General features: G+C 36.9%; 1 pseudogene; it reads left to right on the top strand.

Moving 5' to 3' along the window:
- The first annotated feature begins 3,579 nt into the window (after positions 1 to 3,579).
- LOC148208520 (zinc finger BED domain-containing protein RICESLEEPER 2-like) lies at positions 3,580 to 14,882 on the top strand (annotated as a pseudogene).
- The last annotated feature ends 11,255 nt before the right edge of the window (positions 14,883 to 26,137 follow it).

Here is a 26,137-nt window from a genome sequence, read left to right as displayed (position 1 = left end):
AAAAATAAAAACAATCTTTTAGTATTCCAACCTTTTAAATTCTATATAATTGTTATAATTGATAATTAATTTGCTATTTATTATTGATAAATTTATTTACTATTAGCATTAATTTTATATGGCATGTTTTGTAAATTTATAAATTTAAGAAATTATGCGTATCATAGTCTAAAAATGTTTTTTCCCGATTTGTTAATATATTAGAGATGTTGTAGACCCCTAAATTTGTCCCACATTTGATTTCATTTTTTCATTTTATATATTTGTATTTGTATTTTAATTTTTATTCTTAATAATTCTCTTTCTAGTACTTTCATTTTCTTTACTGCAAATATTTTCCAATGATATTTTATAAAAAAAGGTGATAATAAAAAAATAAAAAAGTATTTTGATTCCCTCATTTTCTCCAAATAAAATCTTTTGGGAAAATAAAATAAAAATATTTTTTATTTGGAAAACCTATTAATTTATTAACAAAAGTAGTAAAAAGATCAAACTTTAATAAGTCATATTTCTTTCCATTTAGTTGAGATTTGGGAGATTTTTGTTTTTCAAAATAATAATAATAAAATTTTTCTTATTAGGAAAACTTTTTATTATTATTATTATTTTTTTAAAATTAAAAGGTTTTCCTAATAAAAAAAAAAGTTTCTCATAAAGATTTATTTTATTATTATTATTATTTTAATAGGAAAACCTTTTAATTTGATTTAATAAAATTGGTAAAAAATGATGAGGTTTTTAATTAGGCATATTTCTTTCTGTTTTGGCCGAGATTTGGATATCTCCTTTGATTTGGTTTAATTAATCGATTTTTTTCCTAAGAAAGGGGATCTTCATATGCTATAAATAGGGGTAGGTATTAACCTAGAATGGGAGGATTTTTTTGGTCGTGTGCTCCGCCGGCGTCATCTCCATCATACAACAACAAAATTTTGACGCGACAACATTTTCTCAATGGATACTCTCACCTTCTTAATTTGCTAAATGGTAAGTAAAAAAAACCAACTAAATCTCTAAAATCCCTTAATCCCTCGTGTACATTTATTTATTTATTATTATTATGATTATTTTTTTTTCCTTTTTGGATGTAAACCTATATGGTATAGAACTGTTTTAGTAATTTTTTTCCTAAAATGAATATTTGCATATTAAGTTTTTTTTAGTACGCGGTTTAGTCCCAATTTTGTTTTTCTTTTCATTAAGTCCTTTTTTTAAGCCATGTTCTTCTATTCTATTTGTTTGATTAGACATCCTCTTATTTATTTTTTTTTTGGTGTAGATAGCTTTCTTAAGGGAAAACTTTCTCAACAATGGAACCTTGAAATGTTCGGGAGACCGATGTTACGAGATTCTTGATGGTAAAGATTAGTATCTTGGGAGGCCAATATTTGATTTTTAACATCTTTTCCTAAAGAGAAATGTGTATTGTTTTAAATCAATATGGGTTAAAAAATTGTTTTTGTACATATTTTAATTAGGGGTTATCATTTTAAGCAAGTAAATTACATCTGTCTTTAAAAATACCAAAAAAATATATATTTTTTCGTTCTTGTAAATATTCTTTCATAAGGATTTTTTTTAAAGGACGGATTTAACTAAGAAAATATTTTTTAAAAGCATTTACGGTATTTCTAAAAAACAACAAATCAAATCTTTGTCATTAATTTTTTTTTCCTAAAAATTCCTAGGCCAAATTAAATTTAAATAACTAAAATTTTCTTAATGGCTTTAAGCCACTCATAATTATTGTTCATGATCAATGAAACGTGGGACATTTAAAAATAAAAATAAAATTCTTTTTTTAAAAAGACAATTTTCTTGAAAATAATATGAAAAATAAATTATCGTTCATTGAGTGTTGTGGGGTGCTAATACCTTCTCCATACACAAAAGACCCCCGAACCTAAATCTTTTTGTGCATCTTTTTGTGCAGATCAATTTATCGATGCATTTCAGTGGCAGTCACAACCTATAAATAAAGACTGGTGGCGACTCCATTTTTCTCCTCTCGGGAAGAAAGTTGGCCGCTCCACGCCGTAGCGACAATTTGGCGACTCCATGAGGATTTCATCTTTTAAGCGGGTCAAATTTATTTTTTGTATTATTTTCTATATATGGCCTTATTTTATTTTTATTTTGACACACACATACACAAGCTTCCTACCCGGGCTTTACATTTAAGTTAGAATTGAGGATGAGTATTGGCGACCTTCGTGGAGTATTGGACTCCCGTGTAGGCACATGAAAACCCTCACTCAGGTTGACCTTAATCAGGAGGCTGATAAGGGTGCCTATATTTCTTCATGTAAGGAAGGAATCGAAGACAACTTGGGGACCTTTATCCTTTAGAACATAGAGACTAACCACACAGAATATTCATTTATGTATATTACATGTTTGTCCATGTATGTATTATTTTGTGGTTTATATTTGTGATTATGATTTTTCCTTTTCCTTTTTCCTTCATGTTTGGTTATATATTACATATCTGCCCATATCCATTTGTTTGTTTTTCTTTTAGTTTCTTCACTCCTCATAATTGGTTGCGTAAAAATAATTAAAAAAAAACCTTCAATTTTTATTATTTGAAATTTTGATATCTTTTGGACGAATCTAATACTTGGATTAGGATGGAGGGAAAGCCAAATGTCACTATTGATAGCCAGAAGCTTGTACGTCAATGGTCATAGGAGATGTATATAATGAAAGGGAGCGGCCTATCAAAACATGTCTCAGTTGAACTCCCAGTGACCCATGTTTTTAGTGTTCAAAATGTAAGCAAATTGAAAGAGATTTGAGAGGGATTCACATCAGAGCAGAAACTCACATTTATAAAGAAGTACGGGCACATAGCAAGTCTGTTATAATTTCAGGTCGATGTGAATGTCTTAGCAGTCGCACAATACTTCTGGGATCCAGCTTATAGATGTTTCAAGTTAACTCCCTCGACTTGACTCCCACCATCGAAGAATATCAAGAGTTGCTCCAAATGCCTGTTGTGTCCGAAACTAAGATGTATTTCTATGATAAAAGATTGACGGGCAAGAGGGCTCTGAAAAAACTCGCTGGAAATATAACTTCTATTGAGATAGAGCATCAAATCAAAAGCAACGGCGAGAATGACGGGATATCATTGGATTACCTTATAACTCTCATTCATCAGCATAGGGGTGAGGAGTTAAGCTTGGAGCTATTTTCATTATGCATGTTCAGGACCATCTTGTTTCCAAATTTTTGTGGATACATAGATATGAATGTTGTCAAGCTGTTCCTCCAGATTCAACATGGCATTAGTCCAATTTTATCCAATCTCGCTGAAACCACACGCTCGTTGGATTTTTGCAAAATGCAAGGGAAAGGCAGATTTATAGCTTGCACTCTTCTACTATATGTATGGTTGATGAGTCATCTAAAGTTCCCATCAGAATTCGGTCAACCACACGTAAAATTCTCAAGACCATGGAATATTGAGAGAAATCCAATTGCTGAATTTGGGATGGTCGAACGCAAAGTAAACTCATAGAGCAGAGACATATGGGTATCTTTCTTGAAAGAGTTAAAAGCTGAATAAGTAATATGGAGAGCATTATAGATGTCGTTAAAGCCAATCACTTACATGTGTGGAAAACTTCAGAATGTATCATTGTTAGGTCCTTGGGAAATACGAGTTATGCGACTCTTCTAGTTCTATGCCAAATGTTGATAGAACAGCTCGTTCCTGTGGTGCAAGGTTTAGGAGACTTTGACTTTGATTACAATCTGAAAGACTCGGGAAAGAAGATCCTGCAAGTGATAGAATCCTGGAGAAATGCCAGAAAGATAAAAATCGAAAAGCACAGTGATTCCACCACACTAGAGTACAAGTCCTGGTATGAAGCTCATCGAATAGTGCACACAATTAAGAAAAAGGAAAATGGATGAATAGGAGAAAATGGCCTCTATCCAACGACAAGTGACAGACGAAAGCACCAACCTAAAGGAAGAAAACTTGTTACTCCGCCACAGGAATGAAGAGTTGCTGCGAAAGGTGAATTAGTAGAAACAACAGACCGTAGAGGCAAAGAGGGACTTGGCAGAAACTAGGAAATTGCTGCATAACCAAATTAAGCTTAAGATGGACATGACACAAGATCTTCTGGATCTCCAACGACTAGAAAAGAAAAGCACGGAGAACTTTAAAGAGTATGCACAAAGATGGAGAGATATGGCAACACAGATTCAACCTCGACAAATAAATGACAACCATGTTCATAAACACTCTTTGATCTCCTTATTATGATTGAATGATTCGAAACGCTTGAACTAATTTCTCAGATATCATTACTATCAGAGAAAGAATTGAATATGGAGTGAAATATGGAAGGACCATGGATTCAAAATTAGATTCTAAGTAACACGAAGAATTTCATTCCAAAAAAGAAAGAAGGAGAAGTGGTCAGAAATCACCTATTGGAAATCTGAAGCCTATACGTTAACCTCGCCAGCAGCAAACCTGAAGATTCTTATAATTGGGCCATTAGATACTCATGTTAATACTTGGAACTCTAATATGTCTGGTGCTCCAAAAAGTTACAGAAACAATTTGAGGAATAACTATGATTCGATTCCTTTAACATATACAGAGTTGCTTCCACAACTAATTCAGAATCGACAGATCGTTTTAATATCTATGGAACCTATACAACCACCATACCCAAAATGGTACGATCCTAATGCACGATGCGATTACCATTCAGGGACAATTAAGCATTCAACAGAAAATTGTTATTCACTCAAGGGGAAGGTGCAAGATTTGATGAGGGCATGATGGCTTAAATTCCAAAAGGCAGAAGAGGTACCAGATGTCACACGACATCCACTTCCTAATCATGAAAACCCGACAGTTAATGCCATTCATGTATTATTAGAAGGTGAGGAAGATATTGACTTTGTATATCAGAATTCGAGAGATGATTGTCTGAATTACAGCGAAACAATATGTTTAGTATGGGAAAACGAAGCAAAATGCCATTTTGTAAACAATGTCACAAAAGAAGATGCATCGTCTGGTTATTCACCGAAGTTGGAGCCATTGGTGCTTATTTTCAAAGAACAATCTGCATATGTCCCTGCTAGTTCACTTGTATCTCAACCTCTTACTATTCAAGCTCCTAATTCCTACAAATACAAACATAATAAAGCGGTACCATGACATTATGGTTGATACACCAAAGTTAATTTGATAACATGAGTCAAAGAGTTTCAAAATAAGACAAATCATCCAAAGCGTTAGATCTCTCTAAGCTAATAAGGACAAGCCACACAATATCAGTCATATGGTTTTCGTTAAGAAGATCTTTTCCATCCATGATTCGTTGAAACATTAATATAAAAAAAGAATGCAGTTTTGAGGTTAATATTGGACAATAAAAAAAATGGGGGCCTTTGGAAAATTAATATTGGGGCAAATTGTAGTTTAAAGTTTTTACATCGAATTTGTTTAATTTGCATATGTTTATCTCTAAATATAGTTCCTCGTAAAACATTACTTGTTTGTGCTAACCTCATAGTTGACATAAGTGTTTACCACTGGTTATCTAAATGTCAAATATCGATTGACAGTGATGTCTATAAATATCAATTATCGGTTGACAGCGATGTCTACAAGTATCAATTATCGATTGACAGTGACGTCTCTAAATATCAATTGACAGTTAGTATACCTCCCGTTGTTTTTCCTCTCTTATCACATCATTCGATAAAAGTAGAATATCGAACAAATTGAGATCTACTACTTTGTCCACCTTTTAATTTTATAAGGATGAACAAAGGGGACAAACTGTAGACCCTAAATTTATCCGACATCGATTTCATTTTTTATTTTTATATATTTGTATTTTATTTTATTTTACATTTTATTCATATAATTCTCTTTCTAGGACTTTCATTTTCTTTATTGCAAATATTTTCCTGTTGGTATTTTATAAAAAAAGGGTGATAAAAGTAAAAAAATAAAAAATATATTTTGATTCCCTCCTTTTCTCAAGATAAAATCTTTTGGGGGAAAAAAAATAAAATCTTTTTATTTGGAAAACATTTTAATTTGATTTAACAAAAGTAGTAAAAAAAATCCAACTTTGATGAGTCATATTATTTAGTTGAGATTTGAGAGATTTTAGTTTTTTTTTTAAATAATAATAATAATAAAATGAAATCTTTCTTATTTGGAAAATCTTTTAATTCGATTTAACAAAATTGGTAAAAAAAAATATAATGAGGCTTTTAATCAGGTATATTTCTTCTTTTTTTTTTGCCGAGATTTGGATATCTTCTTTGATTTGGATTAATTAATCGAGTTTTTTCGTTAACAAAGGGAGGGTCTCCATATGCTATAAATAGAGGTAGGTCTTGACGTAAAAGGGGAGTATTTTTTTGGTCGGATGAAACAAACCCATCTTTACGGTTCCAGAACCAACTTCCCCACAAATATTGCGCTGTTTTTTTTTTTTTTTTTTTTTTTTTTTTTTTTTTTTGTGCGCGACATCTCCATCATACAACAACAAAATCTTGAAATGCTAACGGACAACATTTTCTCAAGGGATACCCACCTTCTTAATCTGCTAAGTGGTAAGTAAAAAAAAGACCAACAAAATCGTTAAAATCCCTTAGTCCCTCGTGCACTTTTACTTATTTATTATTATTATGATTATTTATTTATTTATTTTTTGGGTTTGCTATGTTCTTGACTATTTATTTTTTGTTTTATTTTTCTTTTTTTTTTTTTTGCTTGTACACGTAAATCATGGAATTGTTGGAAATAACAATGCAAAATTATTAGAGCTAAATTGATTGTATTTAAAGTGATTGGTAAATTTCTTCATACATCCTATTGTATATAAAACGTATATGGTATAGATTGTTTTAGTCCTTTTTTTTTTTTTTTTGTTACCCCTATGGCCTGATAGTAAAATAGAATTATTTGTTTTACTCTTCATATTGTTCTAATTTGTTTGAGTCTAAAATAAATATTTGCATATTAAGTTTTTTTTAGTATGCGGTTTAGTCCTAATTTTCTTTTTCTTTTCATTAAGTCTTTTTTTGAACCCATGTTCTTCTATTCTATTTGTTTGATTAGGCATCCTCTTATTATTATTATTTTTTTTGTGTAAATAATTTTCTAAGAGCAAACTTTCCCTACGATGGAACCTTGAGATATTCGGGAGGCCGATGTTCCTGGATTCTTGAGGGTAAAGATTAGTATTTTGGGAGGCCAAGATTTTGTCATTAATTTTTTTCCCCCAAGACGAAAATTGTGGAACTCGAAAGGTCGATTCCCTAATATTCTTGAGGGGATGAATTTATTTTGGGATACCAAATTAAATTCAAATAACTAAAATTTTCTTAATGACTTTAAGCCACTCATAATTATTGTTCATTATTTATCTTACGAATAGTGATCAATAAAACATGTGAGAAATTTAAAAAGAAAAATAAAAATAATTTTTTTAAAAGGTCATTTTCTTGAAAATAATATGAAAAATAAATTATCATTCATTGAACGAGTATTGTGGGGTGCTAATACCTTTCCCCATACACAAAAGATCCCCGAACCTAAATCTTTTTGTGCAGATCAACTTATCCGTGCATTTGGGTGGTCAGCCACACCTTATAAATAAAAACTGGTGGCGACCCCATTCTTCTCCTCTTAGGAAGTAAGTCGACCGCTCCACGTTACAACGACAGATGTTAAACTTTTTAACCTGAGATCAAATTATTTTATTTATTTAATTTCATATTATAATTAAAATTATTAAAGAAATTCAAACTAAAAGAAAGCGGTAGTAACAAACAAAACAAAAAAAACACTAAATATAAAATAACAATAAAAAAAGAATAGTAAAAAAAATTTCAAATTCCAACTATACACTCATCAAGTTGCAACCCTCCACTGTTGCAAATGCACTCGTTGGCCCATCAATACCAATATGTACCTGCATTATACTAGAGCAACAAAGTTTGATCATTTGCCTATTTCAAATAAGATGAAATAGGGTGAATCGAGGTAACAAGAGCATTGTAGCGAACCGGTAACCCATCCTTCTTGATATTTTGGATTAGCAACTTTAAGCTTAGAATGTGAGATGATGAGGTGGATTCATATAGGCACGTAAAGATTCCAAAATATCAAAAGCAATGGAAAAGGATATACTTTCTTCCATTTTTTCTTCTATGAGAGAATAATTTAACCAATACATCATATTGTATTATTGTCAAACAGAACTTTTGGATTTGGTTGGTGATGGAGATTGTTGATGCAGAAATTTGGCCTTTCAAGATTCACCAAATTTGCACAAATCTTCAAGAATGAAAAGGGATTCGACAGACTTGTAGTGTACCTAGAAGGGTTACACACCAGTGTGATGCTAGTCACACACAATCTGATGCTTAAGTCATAATCAGGATTTAGTGTGAAGCGTAACAAAGAATAGGATTTTGTAGTCTACCTTGATCATAAGGTTCCTCTCCCTATTTATAGATGTGAGAACCTTCGGGTTTATAGGAATCCTCGGGTTAGTAGGATATATTCTCTTTTTGGAGATGACGTCGTCGTGGGTCGGACGGAGCAAGAGCGGAGGTGTCGGCCCATTACTAGTTTTATTGTTGACGCACAGAAAACAAGCACGAGGTGGTGGAGGTCGAGACCAGGTCGATCGGGATCTGATCGGTCGGGACCTGGTCGTCGGTTGGGACCTGCCGGCTGAGACCTGATCAGTCGGGTACCGGTTCCCAATTGGTTGAGTCTCGTGGCGCAGTTCGCCCTTTGCACGTTAGGGCTCTACTCTTCTATCACTTGGACCCTGCTCGGACTTTCTCCTTGTTTGTGGGCTTGTGTTTTGTTTGTTGGGTCCAGCTTAATTATCCCATAATACTAGCCTTCACTCTCATAGTAAAAGTGTTATTTACAATATGTCTTTTATTTTGAGAGTATTTCTTGTATTTGCCACTCGGTTTACTTTGAAAACTTAGTCACACTTGGCCTACCACCCGTTGTCAGTTATTCATTATAAGCCTTCTGGTTCATTGATCTTGATCGATATATTGACTTGTTGGCTTATGGAAGAGCATAATAATTAGAAATTTATGAACGATGGTGATCTGAATGATTGTGCTGATTAGTTCTTCTAGGTGGCTATTTGGTCTAAGCGTTGCTTGACTTTAATTTTCGTTCTTCGTGCTCGACCTCAAATTGATTTTTGGTATCAAGCTCGTTATCGTACCAGATGTCGAGATCATCTATTGAACAACGCAGATCTTCTCTCTCATCATCACATCATTCATTTTTCCACTCCTACTGGCTTCTCGTCGCTCTACTTGTGTTCATGGTGGTTCTACATCTGCATCCTTCCAAGGTGTTGTTTGATGTTTACTCAATCGTTAACAAATCTACACTCTACGGTAGCGGTAGAACAACAATAGAGAGGAGGTACAACAAACAAGATATAGTAGCAAGTTGAGCTCAGTCGACCGAGCTCTTATCAGCCGAGACCTGGTCTGTCAAGGCCTGGTCAACCAGACATTGAATCCTAGGCAGTAGGTCTTGTTGTGTTATTCATCTATTGGGACTCTGGGTCTCACACGTTTGGTCGTCTCCTCTAGTCGAATTATTGGCAAACTCCAACAGCTTCACCCAATTATGCTCATTGGGACGAGCTCAATCGGACTTCTGCCTCTCTTGATCAAACCAAACGTCTGTTGGAAACTACATGGCGTGAGTTGAAAGCTTAAGAAAATGACGCCTCATGCTGAAACCGTCGACCTGTAGGTGAAGCTCGATGAGGCAAAAAGCCCTACTCTCCAATTCTGAATTTTTGGTGGAAGAGTTCAAGAAAATTGTCAAATATGTCAACATTTTGGGATGGACTACTCGTTTTCGCAGAAGCTTTCAGAGTCGATTTGTGATGCGCTAATACGGAGATAATGAATAAGAGTTTTCAACAATCTTTCTGTAAATTGGTATATTGCCTTTTAATATAATTTGATTTTTGCTACAACTTTATCTACCTAAACCTTATTTGCATAGTCAACCGTCTAGGCTCGACTTGCTTTCGTTTGTGTTGATGCACCAGTGGGACTCGACGTTGATCTGCCCAACCAATAAGGCTCTAGGGTTCTACCTTTCTTCCTATTTATAGGAGTCGAATCCTCGTTGTCTTAGGAAACCTAGTTTTCTTAGGCTTCAATATAGATATCGTCGTGGACCAGATTTTAGAAAGAGTACAGTAGTCATAGGCCCACTTGAGAGATCTAATTGGGTCAAAAGAAAAAAAATGGGGGAGAGCTCGGGTGGCCATTGGCCGAGAACTGGTCGTTGCTCCGACCAATCGGGCTTCGATCTTTGATGGGCCAAGCCCTGCACCTTTGTTCAACCTCTTGATTTAGGCTTCTTTTCTCTTTTAATTTAGTTTAGACATATCCATGTAGCTTACGTGTTAGGTGCGATTTTTCTCTCCATAACAGTATGTATTTTATCTTAAACGTCTCAATAGTAGTTTCGTGGAACAACTTTTTTATATTTTCTTGTTGCGATCATCTTTAAATCAAGTCTCTTAGGCTCTGCTACACGGTTTGATTTATCCGTTGTTGTTTAGTTGGCCTTGAGCTTTAACCAGCTAGGCTCGTTTGCTCGCCTACAACACCATTGGGTTTCTGAACCTATTTTGGCTTTTAACTAATGGTTTTATACCCTTGGTTTTGTTGATATGGCTGGACTCATTTTCCCGCTTTCAGTTTTAACCATTCTGGGCTCGTTCGCTTACCTTTTTCAACACCTTTGGGTTTTGATCATTTAGGCTTAATTTGCCATTGTCTTTCCCAGTTTTATTAATTGACTTTAGCTTACTTGCCTTCATTGATCAGCTGTTATTGTTGATTAACCTACCTAGCCTCCCACTCGAAGAGTGTTTTATTTATTATTATTATTCTTTTTAAACAAAATGATATATAAGAAAAATTACTCAGGTATATAAAGAAAAGAAACTATCTAAGTCAAGAAAATAAAAATCTAACCTAACCAGGAATCAAATAATATGCTGCAAATCAAATATATCTAGACTATGAAAGAAAATAAAATGAACTTTAAACTCAAATCAAACCTAACAGATGTCAGCTTTTAAAGTAGCAGCATTCTTGTTATACTTGTTGCTCTTCAGATGTAGCAGATATTCAAGTGTTTTACCTCTCTTTGGGCAGGGACTCCATGAAACCAAGGCTCGAGTAGGCCTCTTGTCCATTATCAATCAAGTTGTCATCCACTAGAGAAATTGAACTGGCTGCACGATTTGACCCTGTGGCATGACATGTTCTCATCTCACGGGTAGTCAAGTTGTCATCTACTAGAGATATCGAATATATTGCATGACATGTTCTCATCCCACTGGCGGTTAGTTGTCATCCATTGGAGATACGGAGCCAATAGTGTGACATCTCTCTTATCATCTAGTTGTCTTACAATCGCACCCACAAAAATCTTGTCATCCACCTTCTGGATCTGATTAAGTTTTACTGTACTGCTTAGGGGTGTACAATTGACTACCCAAAACCGAACCGACCGATCGTAATCGATCGAACCGACGTCGGTCGGTCGGTTTTGGGTAGCATCGATCGGTCGTCGGTTTTTTAGATTCCAAAATTTTTGGTCGGTCGGTCGGCGGCATTAAACCCCTATAACCGACCGAACCGATTGACATATACATAAAAAATCAATTTTTTATATTTATTTATCTAATATTATAATTTATATATATTTTATAAAATATTCAGTTTTATAACTTTTACAACTTTTCTAGGGTTTCATTTTCATTTTCCCTCCATTTTTTCTCTGCCTCCCTCTCCTTCTCGAATCTCGGCTTCTCCTCTCCATTTTCTCTCTCCTTCTCCTCTTGAATCTCGCCTATGTCGCCCTTATTGTCGCCGGTCACAGCTCAACCTTCATTGCCCTCATTGTCGCTGGCCATAGCTCAACCTTCATCGCGACGGAAATCCCACTCAACCCTCCCCTCGTCGCCGACGCTCTCTCCCTCAGTAGTCAGTATCCTCGCTTTCTGACGCGATCCAACCCCACCGGTCACTGGCGGTCCGACACGGCGGCACCCATTACTCAAACTGGAATCGGAATCGGAGTAAGTTTTGATTTGATTTAGTTTTTTTCTTTTCAACTTCGAACAGCCACCGGCCGGAGAAGGCAACGATGTTGGAGGTGGGTGAGAACAGCCACCGGCGAGAAAAGTGATGGAGGTGAGTGGGAAAAAGTTGGGGAATGCAACGATAGTGGGATTTGGTTTTGTAATGATGGTTGCAAGTGGTTTTCTAAGAAAATGGGTAGTTTTCTAGTTTTATGCTTCTCTGGTTTTGCTAACTATTTGGAAACTAAACTTGTGTTGACCACTTTACTCAACCCACGCGCTGGCCTTTCTAGGTTCTAATCAACTCAGACTTTTTCCTTGTAGATTCAATTTCAAACTCATGCTTTCAGATACATTACTTTACATATTTATATTTATATATGAAACTGGGTATAGAATGATTTTTGTTTCGGTTGTTCTATCTATTTTGTTCACGAATATACAAACTTTGGAATATACAACTTCTACCTGTGGTGCCGTGTGTAGAGAAAGAGAGATAGATTAACTTTATTTATTTTTAACAAAACTTTTATATATTTGTATTTTGTAGGGTAAATATGAATTCTACAGAACATGGAATGACGATCGGAGAGAAAAAAGTTGATACTATCAACTTAGATCCAATAGAAGATTGTTCTTCAAGTCCAAAAAAAAGGAAGCGGAAGAATATCAAGAGCATTGTTTGTGATCATTTTGAGAAGTTGAAAGGTGGTCCTTCTAATCCTCAAGCTAATGCAAATATTGTGGAAATATGTATGCATGCCATCCTAAACATAATGGGACAGGATCTTTGAAATTTCACATAGAAAATTGCAAGAAGTATCCTTACCAAAAGAAGAGAGATCCAACCCAACAATTATTGACTTTCAAAAATAAAAAAGTTGGTGGGGGTGTAGAATCTGATTCAAAACTTGTATGTGACTCATTTGATTTGGAGAGTTGTAGAAAAGCTTTAGCTGAGATGATTATTTTAGAGAGCTACCTTTTAGATTAGTGGAGGGTAAAGGTTTTCGAAGATTTATCGATAAATCAATAGGTTTGCTTGAGCCTAGGTTTGTTATTCCATCTCGAGTAACTGTGGCTAGGGATGTTCTGAAGATATATCTTAGTGAGAAACAACGTTTGAGAAACATGTTTAAGGCACAAAATATAAGCTATATGGTATTGACTGCTCATTTTATTGATTCTGATTGGATTTTGCATAAGAGAATTCTTAGTTTTAGTCCAATTGAGAATCATAAAGGAGATACTATTGGTAAGACTGTTGAGAAAAATTTGAAGGAATGGGGGATCGAAAGAGTTATGACTTTGACGGTTAATAATGCAAGTTCGAATGATACTGCCGTTTCGTATCTTATCAAGAGGTTCAGTGAAGGTTTGTTATTTCAGGATGAATATATGCATGTTAGATGTTGTGCACACATATTAAATCTTATTGTGTGTGATGCTTTGAAGGAGCATAATATTTGCATTACTAAAATTTGCAATGCTGTTAGATTTGTGAGGTCTTCTCCTGCACGTGCTTTGAAATTTAAAAGTGTGCTGAAATTGCTAAGATATCTTGTAAGAGTATTGTTTGTCTCGACGTTTCTAATAGATGGAATTCTACGTATATGATGTTTCATGCAGCTACGAAGTTTGAAAAAGCTTTTGAAAGGTTAGAGGATGAAGAGTCTGCTTATGTAGTTGATTTACGTCCTAGCAAGGAGGATTGGGCGAATGCTAGAATGTTAGTTAAGTTTTTTAAAGTCTTTTATGAGGTCACTCTAAAAATTTCTGGATCTTTGTACACTACATCGAATCTGATTTATCATGAGATTAGCACAGTTCAAAATTGCATACATTTGAATTCTCTGAAGAGTGGAAATTCAATTCTTTGTAATATGGTTAAGAGCATGCAAGCTAAGTTTGATAAATATTGGGGAAACTGTGAAAAGACTAATGTTTTGTTGTATATTGCAATTGTGTTGGATCCACGTTATAAGTTGAAATTCTTGTCGTATTGTTTCAACAAGTTAAGACCAGAAATGGCTAAATCCATAACAGATAACGTGGAGTATGTTTTGAGGCGTCTCTTTGTCAAATATAGTCTGTCTTATGGTAGTAGTGGAAGTGGTAGTCCATCAATTGTTGCTTCACGTACCTATACTACTAGTACAGACTTGGATTCAGAGTTTGATGAGGGCTATGATTTGGGGTCTGATTTTTCAACTAAAGATACTACAACTTTTAATAACGACTCAAAGATTGACGTGTATTTGTTAGAATCTCTTGCTAAGAATGATAGTAAGTTTGACATACTTAAATTGTGGAAGCAGAATGGTTGTCGATTTGAGATTCTTAGCAAAATTAGTAGAGATATTTTAGTAATTCCAGTCTCGACTGTAGCATCTGAGTCTGCCTTTAGTACTGGAGGACGTGTAATTGACTTTTCACGTTGTTCATTGGCTCCAAAAACAGTTGAAGCTCTCATATGTTGTCAAAATTGGCTAAATTCTGAGCCGATAAATGTTGATATTCATAAATATGTAGAGGAGGATTCGATGCTTGAAGAAGGTATTTATTCTACTCTTTTCATTTTTCTAAATGTTTTCTCTATTCAATTTTAACGTTGCTGTCTATTTTCTATTTTAATATAATTTTACAAGATTCAAGGCCATTATGGACGAGGAGAAAACCATTGAAGAAGTTGAAGATTTTTCAACTATTTCGATGTAATAGTTTGTGCTTTTAGAGGACTAAGACTTTGTTGTGTTAGACTATAATTGTTTGTACTTGATCTTTGGACTCTTTAAATTTGGACTTTAGACTATTTTCACTTTTTAAATTTGAAGTTTGAAGTTTTACTATTATTTTAATTTAACTTTGGACTCTTTTTAATTTAAATATTGACTTCAACTTTTATGGACTATTTCATTTTCTATGGATTTTGAAATCAGATTACATTAAAACTATTTATTGGATTCTCATTATATTATTTATTGAAGCCAATATGGATTAGGATTATTATGGATTTTCAATATGAATGAGCTTAAAATAAGAATGGGCTGAATATGGATTTACAATAGGAATTGGCTAAAAGAACAGAAAATATAATAAAAAAAGTAAGGGAAATATAATAAAAATAGTAGGGAGAAAAAAAAAATTCGGTGTGGCGAAAACCGACCGACCGAACCGACACTTTGGTCGGTCGGTTACATGTTCAATGGTTGGTCGGTCGGTTTCCATTTCTGGAAACCGACAGTTGGTCAGTCGGCGTCGATTTTTGCCCAATAACCGACCCGACCGACCGATGTATAGTCCTAGTACTGCTTATGTCGTCCCCACAGACGGTGCCAAATGTTGATGCAAAAATTTTGCCTTTCGAGATTCACAAAATTTGCACCAATCTTCAATAATAAAAGAAATTTGATAGACCTGCAAAATAGAACGACTAACATGGGTGTGGTGCTAGCACACACACTCTGATTCTTAAGTCAAAATCAGGGTATAATGTGAAGTGTAGCGAAGAAGAGGGTTTTGTAGCGTACCTTGATCATAAGGTTCCTCTCCTTATTTATAGATGTGAGAACCCTAGGGTTTATAGGAATCCTCGAGTTAATAGGATATGTTTTCTTTTTTGAATAGGAGATGGTGTCGTTGGGGGTTGGACGGAGCAAGAGTGGAAGAGTCAATACGTTATCAGGTTTATTCGCGACGTGCATAAAACAAGCACGAGGTGGTGGAGGGCTACAACCTAGTCGGACGAGACCTGGTTGACTGGGTACCAATTCCCGGTTGGTTGGGTTCTGTGGTGCAATTCACTTTTTGGGCCTCTGACTCTACTCTTCTCTCACTTGGCCCCTGCTTGGACTTTATCCTTGTGTTTGGGCTTGTGTCTTGTTTATCAGATCTAGCTTAATTATCCCATAACAGAGATTATCAAAAACCTCAGTAGCTGGGAAAGTGGTTCCATTGATTCACCTTTCAAGATCATATGCATATATAACGTTGAGTACTTAACTTTTCCAAAAGGCCGATTGAGGCTGGACTGGACTAAATAGTTGAGGTTTATAATTTCCAAATTGAGGACATGGACGAGACAAAGGCGAAGGGATTTGCATAAATGACGGTTGAAGAGGTGGGTCATTTGGCAGCATCATGAGAGGAGGTCGAAAATTATGATTCAGTTGAGGGTGGAGGGTGAAGGACTAGTGTTTATGACTGAGAGTAGTGGCGGATCAAGAATTTAATGTCAATGGTACAACACTACATATTTATACTATCATATCTATATTATATTAAAAATGGAGGATCACGAAAACAAATTTTTAGACATTGTGTCATTTATCAAATCTTATATTTACAAATATGTCACTAATTAATTATCAATGTCATATGTTTAATTTAAATCATAAATTGTGGTTTAAATAGTTAGAATATGAAAAGTCGTTTTTTCTGTTATTTTTTATTTATTTATTTAAGAGTTATTACATTTTATTTTATAACATCAAAAGTATTGGAATCTCAACAATTTTTACAATTATTTCATTTTAAAAAATTAAAAAAATAACTTTCTTTCCCTCCTTTTCTATAATAATGATGGTAAATATGAAATTATTTATATTTTATTTTATTTGTCGACAAAAATGACTAAAAATTAATATTTATAATAATAACGTTATTATTTTGTGAAGCTTATTATTTAATAATCAATAATATTCTACTTTGTGAATTAAGTTTTCGTAATGTATTATATTCCTTAACACAATTCTTTTTAGACATGGTTAGGATTTATGCCTTAAACTCTGGTAATTAATAAATATTTTATTATTTATTTGAAAAATAAATAATTAATTATTTTGATTTTATGCAATATTTAATATCCATTTTTATGAAAATCCAATGTTATAAATGCAATCTTGAACAATATCTGGTTGACTTACCAGAGGATCATGTTCAAGTTATAATCTAAAGAGTCTACAGTATATGGATAAGGTACAGTTGAGTGTCTTATTCTGGTAACACTATTGATACGACCCGCTTTGTAAATGTTATAGATGGTCTAATCTAAATCATTCATGTAGAGACATGTGAGTGAGTGAATCATATACATTGAGTTTGTATAAGACTGGACCGCAAAATACTTAATCTTTCATTGTAAATTCGTTAAAATATAGGGTAAGTATTTCACAGGATAATCATATGCAACTCGATCTTAATCTTGAGTGATTTATGAATTCCTGCCTATGAGGTCATGTCCTTTGATTTACATTGGTGAAATTGGTGTTTGGGGGTAGACATACCCAGGACACGTGGAGGACCCTTATTGGTGTTTAAAGAATTGAATAAAAGGAATTGCCTAGGTCCACCTCGGCCCTGTCGAGGTGACCGGGTTCGCCCATTATAAAAGACTAAGTATAGATGATAGTATACTTTATGCACCACATTTCATGATATTCAGGTAGAAATCATTTAACAATTTTCGACCATTTGTGGCTTATTTACGTGCATAATTGATGTTTTTTATAGGATCAAGCTATTAGAAAGAATTGAAGAATAAGAGAGCATTTGAGCGAAACTAGAGCGAAAAAGAGGAGCTTGTTGAAACCACATCAGCGCCGCAGCGCCACCATTTAGTGCCATGGCGCGCGTACAGGTTAGAATTGGTAGCAAAATCCCGAAGTAGCAGCGCCGCAGCGCTGTACCGTAGCGCCATGGCGCTACGAACTTGCAAGTCCGTCACAAATCTGGGACGGCGCCATGGCGCTGTAGCGATGCCCTGACTTAAAGAGAAAGACGAGTGTGCCGTTTGGGGGGATGAAAAAAGGGGGAAAAGGATTCTGGAGAGGATGGGCTCGGTTTTGGAGGCAAGAAGGCTGAGGAGATGATTTTCGAGGGCTCGTGAACGTGGAGATTGAGTCGGGGACGGTCAATCGACACTACGGCTTTAGTTTCTCTCCTTTCCCTTATCTTTTCTAGATTTATTATGAAATTCTTTGTAGGATTTTATTGTATTTTCGTGAACATAAGTAGCTAATCTTCTTGTTCTAGGGATTGACGTAGCCGTTGGATTTATGAGTTGGACTTATTAACATTTGTCTCGATTGATTTGTTTTTAATCTATTTATGCATTTATTTGTTTAATGCTTTTAATCTCTTGATCACTGATTAATTGTTGCTAAATCTGAATCTTATGCTCGAGAGAGGTGGTTTAGGTTGGAACCTGAATGCATGACTGGGGTAGTTCTAAGATCGGGATATTTAGAATTATCTTAGAGGTTGTTAAAAGATTAAGTCTTAAGGCCCTGCTTGTTAATGAAACTAGATAGGGATATTGGTTTCTCAATAAGTGGGAGAATTAATTGTGCTCGGGAGAGACTTTTATGATTCTTGATTTCTTGACTTATAGATTAATTGCATATTCAATCTCGGCATGTTTAATTTGTCCGCTGGTAAGTTCAATTGGTGAAATCATTTCCCTAGGACCCGTTCTCCATAAGAGTTTTCTTAGAGTATTTTTATTCACTTTGTTATTTTATCTCTTGTGTGTGTCACAAGAAATTCCTGATTGTTTCTCTAGATAAAATTGGACATTAATATCCGTAGTACTCGAGTGACTAGAAACCCAATCCAGTGGACGATATCGGTAATCACTTACCACCTTTATTAAAACTTGACCCGTATACTTGCGGTAAGCAATTTCTACTGGTATGTCACCGTATCGGTTGGTGTTTGGGAAAGCTTGTCACCTTCCGGTGGAATTGGAACACAGAGCTTTTTGGGCGATCAAGAAATTAAATTTTGACCTTCAAAAAGCTGGGGAGCAACGTCTTTTACAACTAAATGAGATGGAAGAATTTCGTTGTCAGGCTTACGAAAATGCCAAGCTTTACAAAGAAAGAACAACAAAGTGGCATGATAAGATGATTCAGCATCGATCTTTTGAGCCCGGGCAACAGGTTCTTTTATTTAATTCTCGACTACATTTATTTCCTGGCAAACTAAAATCTCGATGGTCAGGTCCTTTTACCATAAAGTTTGTTTTTCCACATGGTGCCATTGAATTAGAAGCAAGTGATGGAAGATCTTTCAAAGTCAATGGGCAACGACTCAAACATTACTTTTGCACGGAAGAGAGAAGTTTTGATAAAATTCTTTTGGATGAGCCAAATTGAACGATAGTTACACCGTCTAGCTACAGACGTTAAATAAAGCGCTTTTTGGGAGGCAACCCATATATTTCTTCCCTTTGAGTTTAATTTTATTTTGTTTTTTTCTCTATTGTTAGGTTCTTATTAACTTCTTTTATTCTTATTTGTTTTGTTTTCTTTCTTTGTGTAGGAAGAAGAAGAAGAAGAAGAAAAAAATCACGCATGTTGGACGCGTGGAAGCGCTGGCGCATTCAAGGGCGTTACAGCGCTCTGTAGCACCTGGCCCAATAGATTTTCCCGAGAGTAGAGCGCCATGGCACTGTCACGATTTCTGGGTTTTTAAACCCAGATTTCGCCCCACCGTTTCCAGCCGCTTTCGAAAACCCTAAGCGCCGCAGCGCTCTTCCGCCTCCCTCCCTCCGTTTTTGCTCGATTTTTCTTCGTTTTTCCTCCATCTTAGGCCGATTTCATCCTCGATTAACGGTTTCTACCCTGTATTTCAGGATTGCGTGTTCTTTTTGAGCAATTTTGGGCGTTCAAGTCGTGGGTTTTTGTCAAATCCACACGTTCTTCCCAACCAAGTAAGATTTTGTTGTTTTGGGCCGATATTTACACTGATATTTGGCTGTTGTTGATATTTATTGAGATTATTGAACTTGGGTTGAAACATTTTGAAGCGTCAGTACTTTTCTAGAGCGTTTTTGTCGTATTGTTGTGTTTGTACTGTTATGGCTCCAAAACGAGCACGTGGTGCCTCCTCTGCTAGTTCATATGATAGAAAAAAATTTATTAATGAGGAGGCATCCACTTGGTTCTCTACTATAGCGGCCCATAAAAGTCTTATTCAGGAACGGGGTCTATTGCCTGATGAGGTCCACCAACAGAGTATGTATGAGAATATTGTTTCTAGAAGGTGGGTCAATTTTGTTCAGCAGCCCAATGTCGCTGTGGTCCCCCTTGTTCGTGAATTTTATGCTAATATCCAGGAGGGGTCCAATATTTCTTTTGTCCGGGGAAGGAGCGTGGCTTTCGACAGTATCTCTATCAATGAATTTTATGAGCTTCCCAATTTTGATCGAGACAACTATAATCGGTATGCTAGTGAGGAGCTTGACATGGATCAGATCCTTCGTAGTTTATGCCGCCCGAATGCTGAATGGAAAATGCGGCACGGTGAAGCCATTACCTTCAAATCTACAGATCTGAGTGTTCACAATAAGGTTTGGCACAATTTTATTTGTTGAAAGCTACTCCCAGTGACCCACATGAGCGACGTCACCAAAGAACGAGCCATATTGCTATACGCCATTGTTACTGGTAAGTCTATTGATGTTGGGCGGATTATCAAGCAGAGCATTAAGCATGCAAGACACGGTACCACAACCGGTGGCCTTCCCCATCCCATGTTGATAATCGGCCTCTGTAAGAAGGTTGGTGTTGTTTGCGACCCCACGGAGACATTGCTAGGTCCCAAAAGTGTGATGGACAAGAATTACATTTTGTCTATCCGTGGGTGGGAGCCCCTTATGGAGATTGACGGCCCTGCGGAAGAACAACCGGAAGTCCATGCCGACCCACCTCCACAGCAGCGCGCTCCCCGACCACTTGAGGAGGAAGTTCACCATCTTTCACGCCAGTTCCATCGTTTTCAGGTGAACCAGAGGCTGCAATTTGACTATCTTGTTCAATGCTTTCAGGCTCAACAATCATCGCAACCTCTTCCTCCACTTCCACAATTTCATGATTCATCCACTGAGGATGAGGACTAGTGACTCTACGTCGTCATTCAGGGCAGTTTCCTTCTACTCCCTCATATTTTGTTCGGACTGTTATTTTTAATTTGATTGCATTGTTTTTTCTTTACATTGGGACAATGTAACATTTAAGTTTGGGGGTAGTGGAATCTGGTCTGTAATAATTATTTTTGGATGATAGGTTTACTCTGATTCATATATGCTGATCTCCTTTTTGAAACCTTGAATTCTGATTAATATCCTTGAAATTTTGGTGGGTTATGAATGCATTTTTGAGTGGTTTCCTTATGCATGAAAGAGTTAAGTGTGAATGTTGTGGTCTTCCTTCTTGAAAATTTTATGATGGTTTCTCGTCGGATTATTGAATGAAAATTGTCATTGACTTGACACTATTTACATACCCAGTGAGCTTTTGAGCCTTAGAGCAATCCATTACATCTTGCTCAATTTTCATTCTTGTGTGTGATCGAACTTGATATATTTATTCTAGAACTTGCTAGTGAATGCATTTTGTGACCACTTGTTTGAATTGGTGTCTTAAGATGATAAGGGCAATTTATGTTTACCCATAATTTGAGACTTCTAAAGAGCTTACCTTGTTATATTTTCCTTTAGAGAGCCATATTTGAGCCTAATTTCCCATTTTTTTTCTTGGATTGAACACATTTATTAACCCTGAGGCCTGTTTCAAATATTATCCTCCATATTGTTTTACCAGTGTCAAGACAAGGAAGGAAAAGTTGCATGTTTAATTTGTCTCGATTCAAGCCAACTTTGTAAGCGAAAAACATGTGAAAAAAAAGGAAAAGAAAATATATATATATATATATACAGTGAAAAAGAGAAAAAAGGTCTGATTGAAAAGAATTTGAAAAAACAAAAAAAAGTTTCATAAGCGTATTCTCTCTTCTTCGTTGAGTAATGTAAAAAAAAAAAAACATTTGGAGAATTATCTTCCAATGTGCAATAATTCTTGTGTTTCCTTAGGAGTGTTAGTGTTCGATGGTGCATTGTATTCATTGTTTATTGGCTTCAGCACGTCATGTAGTTAGCATGCAACCTAATATCTTCTTTGTTTTGACTTTGAGCCTCTTAAATTTCCTTTATCTCACCTTTACCTAAGCCCCATTACAACCTTTATCAAAGTCCCTTTGATTTTGTGCATTCAATTCATATTTGAGAGGGGAGATTTGATTCACTCGCAAGCTTATGGTAATAATGTGCTTTGTTCTGATTCTGAGAGTTAAAACACCTTGAAAATATGTTGAGAGATTGGAGTGAATTCCTACGAGAGTGTTGAGTCTTTGCTTTTGATTTCAAGAAGTTGATGAGATGCTTGAGTTTTATTTTTTCAAAATATTTCGTTCACTGCTTAACCTCTTGATTGTCATCTGGAATGATCTCGTAGGATGTATGATTAACTTATCGATTTTTTTTTTGGAGCTTAAAAGGTTGAAAGGGCTTAGAAAAGGGAGTCAGCATATTGAGTTGTGAGATGTTCAAGGATAAGCGTGCTTTAGGTGTCAGTTGTTGCTTGGCTTTAGTGGTCATTAACTAGTTTTGTTTACTTGAGGACAAGTAAAAAGCTAAGTTTGGGGGTATTTTGATAGTATACTTTATGCACCACATTTCATGATATTCAGGTAGAAATCATTTAATAATTTTCGACCATTTGTGGCTTATTTACGTGTATAACTGATGTTTTTTATAGGATCAAGCTATTAGAAAGAATTGAAGAATAAGCGAGCATTTAAGTGAAACTAGAGCGAAAAAAAGGAGCTTGTTGAAACCACATCAGCGCTGCAGCGCCACCATTTAGTGCCATGGCGTGCGTACAGGTCAAAATTGGTAGCAAAATCCCGAAGTAGCAGCGCCGCAGCGCTGGCGCTACGAACTTGCATGTCCGTCACAAATCTGGGACGACGCCATGGCGCTGTAGCGATGCCCTAACTTAAAGAGAAAGACGAGTGTGCCGTTTGGGGGGATGAAAAAAGGGGGAAAAGGATTCTGGAGAGGATGGGCTCGGTTTTGGAGGCAAGAAGGCTGAGGAGATGATTTTCGAGGGCTCGTGAACGTGGAGATTGAGTCGGGGACGGTCAATCGACACTACGGCTTTAGTTTCTCTCCTTTCCCTTATCTTTTCTAGATTTATTATGAAAATTTTTGTAGGATTTTATTGTATTTTCGTGAACATGAGTAGCTAATCTTCTTGTTCTAGGGATTGACGTAGCCGTTGGATTTATGAGTTGGACTTATTAACATTTGTCTCGATTGATTTGTTTTTAATCTATTTATGCATTTATTTGTTTAATGCTTTTAATCTCTTGATCACTGATTAATTGTTGCTAAATCTGAATCTTATGCTCGGGAGAGGTGGTTTAGGTTGGAACCTGAATGCATGACTGGGGTTGTTCTAAGATCGGGAGATTTAGAATTATCTTAGAGGTTGTTAAAAGATTAAGTCTTAAGGCCCTGCTTGTTAATGAAACTAGATAGGGATATTGGTTTCTCAATAAGTGGGAGAATTAATTGTGCTCGGGAGAGACTTTTATGATTCTTGATTTCTTGACTTATAGATTAATTGCATATTCAATCTCGGCATGTTTAATTTGTCCGCTGGTAAGTTCAATTGGTGAAATCATTTCCCTAGGACCCGTTCTCCATAAGAGTTTTCTTAGAGTATTTTTATTCACTTTGTTATTTTATCTCTTGTGTGTGTCACAAGAAATTCCTGATTGTTTCTCTAGATAAAATTGGACATTAATATCCGTAGTACTCGAGTGACTAGAAACCCAATCCAGTGGACGATATCGGTAATCACTTACCACCTTTATTAAAACTTGACCCGTATACTTGCGGTAAGCAATTTCTGCTACAATAGACGTCAAGGTTCGACCTGGCTGAGGCCCGATCTACTTGGAACCCGACAAGTTCGACATGAGAAAAGACATATAACCGCTGATCATGTGTACTGTCGAATCCACCACCTATAAATAGAGGGTCTCATTTCACGCTCAGGTATGGAATCTCACCTCGAACTAAATACGGAATCCGACCTATACTGACTTGAACGTCGAAGTGTTTACCCTCTTGTGCAGGTCCACTCTAAGTATCCAGGTCTGGACTGGAGACCGGGTTCGAGCTTGATTCGTGAAGAACCGTTGTGCGAACTCTTGCATAAACATTTGGCGCCGTCTGTGGGGAACAGAAATTTTAAGTCATTCCGATCTAAGAAACATACGCAAAGATGGTGCAGCCGGTAAGCTCTGCTAATACGACAGAACGGAGGGGTTTGAACGCTGATAACGGCCCTCAGCGAGACCCCGACGTTAGAATGGTCAAGGACAAGGTTCGAGCAGGACAAAAGGGAGATCTTCCACGGAGATCTGCCCGCCATGCGAACCAAGAGTTACCCCCTGCTCACCCGAAACCCTCAAAAGCCAACCGAGGCCGAGGTGGAACCTCGAGAAAGGCCTCCCGAAGGGCCGACCCGGCGGCAGACCCAGAGGCTTTGTCTACTCTCCAGCGCGAGTTGGATGATATGCGCCATCGGTTGCGCACGATGGAAGAAATGTATGCCGATGCGACGCGGGTTAACCGAACAGCGTCTCCTTCCAGGGTCCCAAGCGCACCTGGAGAGAAGGAAGGCCGGGTTCCATCTCTCCACCCTGGCGATCGTGAGCCCATTCCCAACAATGAGGGGGTGGATTATAGCTTGCGGGACAACGATCTTAGAAAGCACCTCACTGATAAGAAGAAGAGAGCATCTCGAGAGCCGAAAGACTCTCCGTCCTACTCCCGAGAGTTCTCCAACTCTGACCTCAACGCTCAATCCAAGTATAAGCCTCTAACACCAGAAGCTGTGATCACCAGGGAAGAGTTCGACCTGATGAAACACAGGTTCGACGAGCAGGTCGAGGCGCTTAAGGCTAGGTGCGAGAAGAAAGAGAATTCTTTTGACGATGGCGACCTGGGAGAATCGCCATTCACCTCGGACATATTAGAGGCTCCAATTCCTCCAAAGTTCAAGACTCCCACCATGAAGCCTTATGATGGGTCTAAGGACCCAAAGGACTATGTTGAGGTCTTCGAAGGCCTCATGGACTTTCAAACGGCAACAGACGCAATCAAGTGCCGCGCCTTTCAGATCGCACTCACCGGCAGCGCGCGCTTGTGGTATCGAAGACTGCCGGCCAGGTCGATCTCGACCTACTCCCAGCTGAGGAAAGAATTTATTAGCCAATTCTCTTCTCGGCATTATGATAGAAAAACAGTGACTCATCTCGCTACCATCAGGCAGAAGGAAGGAGAGACGCTGAGAGAATATGTCACAAGGTTCCAGGAGGAGCAGCTGAAGGTCGCGCACTGCTCCGATGATTCGGCCATGTGCTACTTCCTCACCGGCCTGGCCGACGAGACCCTCACTGTTAAGCTTGGAGAAGAAGCCCCAGCCACTTTTGTCGAGGTCCTGCAAAAGGCAAAGAAGATTATTGATGGGCAAGAGCTCCTCAGAACTAAAACTGGTCGACCTAAGAAGCAAATCGACCAGAAGAAGCTAAATCAAGAAAAGAGGAAGGCTGATTCCAAGACCAAGGATAAGGGATCGACCTCCTCCAGCAGTCGGGCTGAGTATCGTAGAACGGACAGCGGTCCCAGCCGAAGCCGAGCTTACGAGCGTTATACTCCTACCACCATCCCCATCTCTGAGATACTTACGAACATCGAGGAAAGCGGGATGGAAAAACTCCTCAAACGACCTGAGAAGCTCCGAGGAGACCCAGAAAAACGCAATAAAGATAAATATTGCCGTTTTCATCGCGATCACGGCCATAATACGACAAATTGCTGGGAGCTGAAGCGCCAGATTGAAGACCTCATTCAAGATGGCTACTTCAAAAAGTTCGTTGGTAAACCGAGGTCTAACTCGGTCGAAAAGAAAGAAGAGAGGAAGCGTTCAAGAACGCCGCCTCATCGAGATGACCGACCTGCGGTCATCAATATTATTTTCAGAGGCCCAAGTGGGGGCCAATCTGGAAATAAAAGGAAAGAATTAGCTCGCAAAGCCAGGCGCGAGGAGTGCATCATT

The sequence above is a fragment of the Momordica charantia genome (assembly GCF_013281855.1).
Source record: "Momordica charantia cultivar OHB3-1 chromosome 10 unlocalized genomic scaffold, Mcharantia_2.0 BLBB01000010.1, whole genome shotgun sequence".
Classification (NCBI taxonomy): Eukaryota; Viridiplantae; Streptophyta; class Magnoliopsida; order Cucurbitales; family Cucurbitaceae; genus Momordica; species Momordica charantia.
This window is presented reverse-complemented; position numbering and strand designations above follow the sequence as displayed.